Source organism: Orycteropus afer, unplaced genomic scaffold (genome assembly GCF_000298275.1).
Source record: "Orycteropus afer afer isolate SDZICR_OR568_19922 unplaced genomic scaffold, OryAfe1.0 scaffold00043, whole genome shotgun sequence".
In the NCBI taxonomy this organism is placed as follows: domain Eukaryota; kingdom Metazoa; phylum Chordata; class Mammalia; order Tubulidentata; family Orycteropodidae; genus Orycteropus; species Orycteropus afer.
The window spans coordinates 4160748-4170667 of record NW_006921630.1 but is presented as its reverse complement, the minus strand read 5'-3'; positions in this window follow the sequence as shown (position 1 = coordinate 4170667).

The window sequence follows — 9920 nt, the reverse complement described above, 5'->3', positions numbered from 1 at the left end:
GGATACTTGAGTGCTCCTTGCATTGTTATTCTCTATATGTATCTTCTACAGGTACATTGCTGATGTTAGATGGATCTTGGCTGAAAGCAGAGAATTCCAGAAAGATGTTTACCTTTGTTATATTGACTATACAAAGGCATTCAACTGTGGGGATCATAACAAATATGGATAACATTGTAAAGAATGAGAGTTCTAGAACACTTTGTTGTGCTCATGAAGACCCTGTACATAGACCAAGAGGTGAACCAAGGGGCAGTTGTTTGAACAGAACAAGGGGATACTGCATGGTCTAAAACCAGGAAAGATGTGTGTCAAGGTAGTATCCTTTCACTGTACTTAATCTGTATGCTGAGCAAATACTCAGAGAAACTGGACTTTATGAAGAAGAATGGGACATCAGGATTAGAGGAAGACTCATTAACAACCGGCAGTATGCAGATGACATAACCTTGCTTGGAATTAAGTAGATGTACAGGAAGCTCTGGTAGCATAATGGCTAAGACACTTGCCTGCTAACCAGATGGCTGGAGGTTCAAACCCACCAGCCACTCCTCGGAAGGAAGGTTGGGCAATCCTACTTCCGTAGTGATACTGCCTCGGAAACCCAAGGAGGGGTCGCTATGAGTCGGGTTTGACTTGACGGCACATAACAACAACAACAACAACAGGAAATAAATTAATACTTGATACATACCTGAGTTGGTGGACTGAGATTCATACCTACTCTGTAAGATTCATATCTATTTCTAGACACTGCAACAATATATTGTCTTTATTGGTCTACATGTCTACTTCCTTAAACTTGCAAACTCGTTTAAGGTGTTTAAGAGAGTGAACTCATTGGTGGCAAAGATTGTGTCTCTCTCTCTTTTTTTTTTTTTTAACATTTTATGGCTTGGATGAAAGTTTACAGATCAAATTAGTTTCTCAAGTTTACAGATCAAATTAGTTTCTCCTTCAACAACGTATATACATTTTGTTTCATGACATTACTTGTCATCTCCTCAGGGTAACCGCACTCTTCCAACTTCTTTGGTTTCCCTATTTCCATTCACCCATCTTTTCTTGGCCCTTCCTGCCTTCTGAACTTTGTTAAAAGATTGTGTCTTACTCATTGATGCATCTTTAAAGCCTAATATGTAGATGGGCAAATGGCAGTTGCTTAAGCAGGGGCAGAACTAAGCTTTGTGGGGCCTAAAGTTTTTCCTTTAAGAAGACGGGAACATTATAAATACAAAATTAGGTTCAAAAATAGATTTTTTTTTTGAACAAGAAAATAAATGACCACGAATAAAATTTTAAAAGCTGTCAAAATCTAGAAACAAAACAATATCTTTATTGAGTAACTGCTTAAAACACTTCTAAAATTCTATTTTTTCCCCAACATTTTTGGCTGAATATTCTTGGATGTTTCTATATAATAACAGGTTTGCATTATTATTTGACATGGGAAAATAGAAAGATAATTCAGTCTTGTAGCTTGGATGATCAACATTTTAAAAAAATATTGATGACTGGCATCCATAAAATACTCAACTTGTCAAACGGATGTACTCCTAGTTTATAATATTGCCTCACAAAAACATGGATTCTACTTTCCCCCATTCCTATCAAGAAAGAAAAAAATAGATGACATGCTTATAATTGTGCGCACTGCGTAATTAAGTATATTCCTGACAGGAGAAAATTTTATTTTGAATAGACATTAATGATAACTGCCTTACTTACATTTTTACACGTGTAATGACTAGAAGAATTTCCCACAGATTATTTTCTAACTATAATCTTAAACCTTCTTTCTCTTTGACTCTCCACATGCTTTCAATGCTAGAGAACATGATCCTACTGTAATATGACTCTGACCTAGCACCTTTGTATTTCAGTGTTGGGCAGGAAGACACAGTGGGCAGAAGCATTCCAGGAAGCCAGTCTGACACAGACAAGCCAGCAATGACTTAATGATTTACAGAAGTGATTACCAAAAAAAACAAACCTGTTACTGTCCATTCTGATTCACAGAGACCCAGTATGACAGAGTAAAACTGCCTCATAGGGTTTCCAAGTTTATAATCTTTACAGATTTACGGAAGCAGAGTGCCACATCTTTCTCCTTTCTCCCGCAGAGAGGCTGGTAGGTTCAAACTACTGACCTTTCTGTTTGTAGCTGAGTGCTTTAACCACTGCATTACCAGGGCTCCTTGTAAAAGTGATCGTGAGCTGCTAAACCCAAACAAAATGTATCCCCAACGCAACTCCTTTTCTGTTTGCAAAAATACCTGTGACCATTTCAAGGCCACCCTACTTCAGGGAAAGTACGATTGAGAGGAAAACAAAGTACAAAGGGAGGGCAGTCTCAACTGATTGCATTTAAAATACAGACAGTTCCCATTATTTGTGGCAGTTGTGTTCTATGAAATTGCTGCAAATACTGACTTTGTGAATAATGAGCCATAGCTCCCAGGGGAACTAGTACAGGGTTAGATTACTACAAGCCTCTGGTCACACCCTTATATAACCTTGTTTTGTGTGTATCTTTGTTTAAATACCAAAACCCAGTTGCCATGGAGTTACATTCCCACTATGGAGACCCCAAGTGCGTGAGAGTACAACTGTGCTCCTTAGCATTTTCAATGGCTGATTTTTTTCAGAAGCAGATTGTCAGCCCCCGAAACGCTAACCTTTCTGTTAGTAGCAAAGCACCTTCACTGTTTATACTACCCAGGGACTCTTCTATTTAAATACATGTTATTTAATATATGTTTCTCACAAATAATTAATTACATGCAGTATTTTTTTTTAGTAATAAAACACTAACCAAGGAGGTTAACATTTTCCTGTCCCTGTAATATGGCCGTGAATGTCTTTGGCTTTTAGCCTCTCAATGCTATCTGTCTACTAATGCTTTTTTTTTTTTTTAATTAGTTGTTTTGAATCCACAAAATTAGGCACTCCTCCATGTTTTCAGTAGCTTCGTTATGCACTATTATACTACATTAGCACTTTATAGAGCAAACATACATATAGGTGAATTTTCTCTTCCTTGTCTTGGATCACCCACCTTGTTGATTCATGAACATTGAACCTGGCCAACAGCATAACTCAAGCCTGAACTAAGCATATCTAACACACGCTTTCTCTGTCAGGCATATCACAGCCTTCTTGTGCTTAGAAACACTAGACAACACTACAGCATTACATTTGGAGGGCATTTTAAACAGCAAAATCACTAACAAAAAGCATAAACATGCAAAAATGCAAAAAAAATAAGTCACCTGTGGTAGTTAAGGTTGTGTGCTAACTTGGCTGGGCTGTGGTTTTGAGTGGTTTGGCAGCTAGCTACAGTTATTCTCCATGCCCCATGATGAGACTGTAATCACCTCAATGGTGAATCTGCTGGAGCATCTAATCAGTTGAAGGGGAGTTGCCTTCCAGGTGTGGCCTGCTTCCAGTATATATGGATGGAGAAACTTTGAGAAAGGTCTCTAGCTTTTTGGCACATTTTGGATCTTGCAGTTGGCCAAGTCTTCATCTCCAGTTCCTGAACTTGAACCAATGGCATGCTGTGTTGCCTGCCAGTCTTGGGATTGTGCCATTTTACTTGCTGACCTTGGGTCCATCAGGGTCAACTTGGCTGGGCCTGATTTTGAGTGGCTAGGCGGCTGGACATAGTATTCCTCATGATGAGACTGGTAATCAACTGAGTAGCTGCCTTAGGGGTGTGGGCTATTCCCAGTATGTAAGGAGAAAGTTTAGGAATGGCCTGTAGCTTTTGGCATGCTTGATTTCTGTGTGGAGCTGAGTCGTTCAGCAGCCTGCCATGTTGTCTGCTGCTCTTGGGAATCTTAATGGACTTGAATCAATGGCCTGCTGTGTGGTTTGGTAATATCATAGCAGTATCTTTTCACTTGTCGACCTTGGATTTGTTAGCCTTAGCAGCCAGCAGCTCCTGAGCAGAGAAAGCCTCCAGCTTCAGTGGGCCAGGAGCAGCAAAAGGCAGAACTGAAGCCCAATGTTGAGGGGCTTTCACCCAGTCCCTAGAGCCTGGCACTTTAAACTTGGACTTCTGGCCTCCAAAACTATAAGAGAATAAACTCCTGTTTGTTAAAACCATCTCATTTGTGGTATTTCCTATTAGAACAGCACAAAGTAACGGAAACAATCAGCCTCAGCAGCCAGCAGCTGTATGAGTCAGAAGAAGCCTCCAGCTCCAGTGAGCCTGCAATAAGAGGCAGAGCTGAAGTCCAACATTGAGGGGCTTTCTCTCAGCCCCTAGAGGCTGCACTCTGAAATTGGACTTCTAGTTTCCTAAACTGTAAGAGAATAAATTCCTGTTTGTTAAAGCTATCCACTTGTGGTATTTTTGTTATAGCAGCACTAGAAAACAAAGACACCACCAGAAGAACCATGGCACTAGCTAGATCATGAAAAGGACCCTTGTTTACCATATGAGAACTGTAACAAGAAGGGAGCTGGGAATATGTGCATCAGGTGCTTAAATTTTCACAGTTCTGAGTGTGCCCACACATGATCACAAAAGGGTATTAATTTTTGAGTTAGAAATAAATTTTAGCAAGTTGGCGAATTCACAAATGCACAATTCACAAGTCATGAGGATCGACTGTATCTTTCAAAAATTTTACAAAAACATATGAATATGAATTTATTACAAAGGCCCCTCCCACTGTTTTGAAAGGGGATCTTGCAAGTAGGGAGCCATGAAACCTAAGTTTTAATGGACTCACAGTAAATAGCCTGGTGAGTTTGATAAATGTTTGCTGAATGAATAAATGAACCAAATGTGAGAGACACTTGCATTCCAGGAATGTGTCTTGTAGACTAGGAATTGTTTATCTTGTCTACGAGGGCCTGAATGAGATATGTTTTGGTTCTCTAGTGCTGGTCTAACAGAAAATAACACAGGTGGATGGCTTTAACAAACAAGGATTTATTCGCTTACAGTTTAGGAGGCTAGAAGTCTGAGTTCAAAGTGCCAGCTCTACGGGCTGAGTGAAAGTCCCTCGACCTTGGGCTTACAGCTCTACCTCATGCTCCTGGCCCTCTAAAGCTGGAGATGTCTCTTCATTTGGGCAACTGCTGGCTGCTGAGTCTGACAAACCCAAGGTGGACAAGTAAAATGGCCCAGTCCCAAAATTATCAAGCAACATGGCAGTCCACTAATTTTTTTTTTAAGATTTTTCTTTTTGTTCACTAGGCAATTTTAAATTTCTTGAATTTTTAATATAAATATTTATTAGTTTTATGATAATAAAAAATCAATAAATCAATGCAGTCTATACAAATAATTTTATATACCACAATGTTTCAAATTGTATTATGCTTCTGACAATTTTAAAAAGAAATATTTTCTCTGGACTGTAATACAATGTGATAAGGCCAGTGGAGGGAAATTTTAAATTTAGTGGAGGAGTTGCTTCTCTGACACTGTGTTATTTCTTGTTCATTTTATTGTGGTAAAATACATGTAACAAAAATTTTGACATTTTAACCATTTTAAGTGTACAATTCAGTTAATTACATTCACCATATTGTGACTCTGCCAATTCTTTTTTTTTTTTTTTAATTGTGATTTGGGTGAAGGTGTTTTTTTTTTTTTTTGGATGAAGGTTTACAGAGCAAATTCACTTTCCATACATTTGTTCACATATACTTTGTCTCATGACATTGACCACAGTTTACCACAATGCAACAGCTCCCCTCCCATTTCCTCCCCATAGTTACCTCTTCCCTGTGTCTATCCCTCCATTGACTCCTGCCCCCTGAGCTGTTTCCTTGTGCATAAGCAGCCCTTCTTTCTCCCATGATTGTTCTCTCCAAGGAGTGTATCTACTTGAGGTAAGTGTTCAACTCATATGCCTGTCTTTTGTTTGGCTGGGAACCACAGGTGTGGGTTTAATTCCAGATCTGAAGGGCATCTAGGGGCCACAGTCTCAGTGGTTCCCCCAGGCTCTATCGGACCAGCAAACCTGGTCCCTCCCCCCCCTTTTTTTTTCTCGAAATGATTTTGAGCTTCGTTCCACATTGTTCTGGCAGTCTACTAATTTAAGTCCATTAACAGTCCCAAGATCAGCAGACAACATGGCAAGCCACTGAGATGAAGACTCGGCCAAATGCAGGATCCAGATGTGCCAAAAAGCTCGAGACCTTGCTCAAAGCTGCTTCTTATAAACTGGAAGCAGAACACATCCCTAAGGCAGATACTCAGCTGCTCACAGTAGATTGCACCATGCAGTTGCTTACCAGTCTTGTCATGGGGAATAACTACATCCACCTGCCCAGCCACTCAAAACCAAGCCCAGCTAAGTTCACACATAACTTTATCACAAGATATCTTTTACTAATACCATGCTTGTGAAATTGTCTGACACAAATTTTTCCTCCAGGTATCTTGTTACAGGAGAGGTGCTGCCTAGATAGCAGAGCTGTGTATTTTGATTCTGAAGAAAGTAAATTTCCAATTGCAAATAGGTAAGTAGTTGATCTTGTTTGAATATTAGGCTCTTGAGAGACTGATTTGTGTAGTTGAGTCTTGAGGGCTTGACACTTAGGAGTGTCATAACAAAACTGAATTTCAGAATTTACCAAGCTGACACATACACAGAAAGGTGGCACCCTTACTGCCACCCACAAAGCCTTGTTATAGCAGCCAGGATGGCCTTTCTCAGGAAGAAGCATCTAACTCATCAAGTTCACCTAAACTGCAACTCTGACAACTCAAAATAACATCAACTTGGCTGAGAATTACGGTTTAGCTGGATTCTAATGAGGCAAGGTTAAAAAAGGGTGAGGAAATAGTCCTTTTCCCTTTGCTTTATATACTTTCAATACTGTTTCCATAATAACTTGAAATTATAAAAATATTGTTATTGTTGTTATGTGCTGTTGAGTCGGATCTGACTCATAGCGACCCCTCCTTGGGTTTCTGAGGCAGTATCACTATGGAAGTAGATTGTCCCATCTTCCTTCTGAGGAGTGGCTGGTGGGTTTGAACAGCCAGGCTTCTGTGCATAGTTAGGCACTATGCTACCAGAGCTCCCATAAAAATATCACATGACAGTTTATAGGGTTATAAAAGAATTATTTGCAGTGATGGGACAAGCAGTTCTTAAGTTCTCTGGGACAAAAGGCAGTAAAGAGCAAAAACCTCTCAGCAGTTGCTCTAAAACTGCCCAGGGACACATCAGCTATGGGTTCAGGACTCTGGATTCATTACTCCTTCAAGTTTCAAGTGCTTCTGAGGGATTGTTAGGAGGCATTCAATTTTCTTATGTAATTTTTAGGGCTAAAGCTGAGAGACTGTAGAAGTCCAGTCCCCTCATTTTATAGATAGGAAACCAATACCAAGGGTAAATTCCTTCTATGAGGTTGCACAGCTAATGATAGATGTGTGGACTCCTGAATGGTTTTAGGGTATTATTTTTAGGCTTAAGAAATTCAGCATCTAATGTCACAGAGTCTGTAAAGGAAGACAGACAGTGAGCCAGACCCCCATGCCAGATTGTTTGCAATAGGAATTCAGATTCCCACCACTCAGCCAAATTAACAGCTGGTAACAGTTGGAGGCAACTGTCAGTTCTTAGAATTGTGAGCTCTCAAAAGTCTTGCAATTAATAATATTAGGGAACAGTTGCTCTTCCTGGTCCCACCCATCATTTGTCAGAAGACGACTGGGACAACCAGCTGTCACATGCAAACTTTTTCCTAGCGAGAGTAGAAATTGGAATTGGAAAGGGGATAAAACCAATACCATCCTACAGCAAGTTGGCATTTGGAAGACAGTCCTCACGAGGATTTACTTTGTCTTTGGTTGATCCCTGTCTTAAGATCGGATAGGAAAGAAAGAAAGGAAAGCATGGTAAAACAAGCTAAAATTGTCCCAAATACATTTCTCCAGGGAAAAATGTGACAGTGAAAGAAAATGATAGTAGAGTATTTCTGGAAGGACAAATAAGGAACTGATAATTGTCTTCCAGGAGAGGAAACAAGTGTTGGGGGGTTTCAGGCATGGGAGAGAAATTTCATTGTATTAACCTTTTGTACATTTAGGCTTTTGAATTGTGAATTTTTAATCTATTTTTTAAAAAAAAAATTATTATTTTTTTAAAAAAAGAAAACAATAAAGGAATCTTCCTTAAGATTATGGTGACTTAGATACAATCCTTGGGATCAAGGATCTCATCAGCTCAATAGAAGCCACCCCTAAGCTTGGCCTCCTGCAAGACTCCAAGGACAGTATGCAGAGGGCACCTCCAAGACCATTCAGGAGCTGCTAGCTCCATGCGAGCCCTGCTTTTTGACATAGGGCCAATGAACATTCCTCATTCTTGTCTAGTATTTCTTGTTGTAACTGCTGAATACCTTTCTGAAACTTAATATTTCCTTTTTGGGAGAGGGATTAAAGTATAGGCAGAATAAGCTATCATCTTGCTGTCCAGTTCAGTATTACAAAGTTCCTATCCTGGCCAACAGCCCATACTAATATATGGTTTTGCACATATTGGTAGGTGGTGTGCATGGAAGCCACAGTAAGGGATTATAAAAATATATAAAAATATTTATATATTTATACATGTATGATTAGGATCCCTGGTGGCACAAGGTTAAGTGCTTAGCTACTAACTGAAAGGTTGGCAGTTCAAACTCACCCAGCATCTCCATGGGACAAAGACCTGGAGATCTGTTCCCTTAAAGATTACAGCCTAGAAAACCCTATGGGGAAGTTCTACTCTGGCACATGGGGTGGATATGAGTCAGAGTTGACTCAACAGCACACAACAAGAACAACACACATACATACACATATACATGCACAATATTTATATAATATATATTATCATGGAGTCCTTGGGTGGTGCATATGATTTACTTGGCTGAAAACTGAGTTTGGAGGATCAGGTCCATCAGAAGTACCTCAGAAGAAAGGCCTGGTGATCTACTTCTGAAAAATTAGCAATTGAAAACCCTCTGGAGCACAGTTCTACTCTGTCACACATGGTTTCACCAAGAGTCAGAATATTATCACTGGCACCTGGTTTTTACATATTATTATATGTACCAGTACCAGGTGCCACTAAGTCAGTTCTGACTCATGGTGACTTCATACGTGGCAGAGCAGGACTATGCTCCATAGGGTTTTCATGGCTGTGAGCTTTTGGAAGCAGATTGCCAGGTCTTTCTTCTGAGGCACCTCTTGATGGGTTTGAATTGCCAACCTTTTGTTAGTCACTGAACACTTAACCATCTGCACCACCCAGGGACTCCTATTATAATATTATATACATTTTCTTTTAAAAACATATATGTATAATTTTTAAGAAAATTATCTCAGAGACACAGCATTGTAAGCAATCAGTTTTATACAGTGTGGTGTCAAATAGGTATGAAATAACTGATGCAGCATGTAGGATATAGCAACGAAGATGGATGTGCAGCACATGAAAACACATTCAAGAGGCAGTATTGCATAGCAATTTAAAGCACAGACTTTGAAGCCAGTCTACCTATGTTTAAATCCAAGCTACACCACTTAATTCAAATGCAACTTTTAGTAAATTACACATCATCTTGTGCCTTAGTGTTCCCATCTGTAAAATGGGGCTAATAATCACATAAACCTTATAGTTTATTGTTATTGTTGTTGTTGTTGTTATGTGCCGTTGAGTCGGACCTGACTCATAGTGACCCCTCCTTGGGTTTCTGAGGCAGTATTACTACGGAAGTAGATGGTCCAACCTTCCTTCTGAGGAGTGGCTGGTGGGTTTAAACCACTAGCCTTCTGGTTAGCAGTCAAGTGCCTTAAGCACTACGCCACCTGAGCTCCTTATGTTGTTGTTGTTTGCCATCGAGTCGGCCCGACTCATAGCGACCCCTCCTTGGGTTTCCGAGGCAGTATCACTACGGAA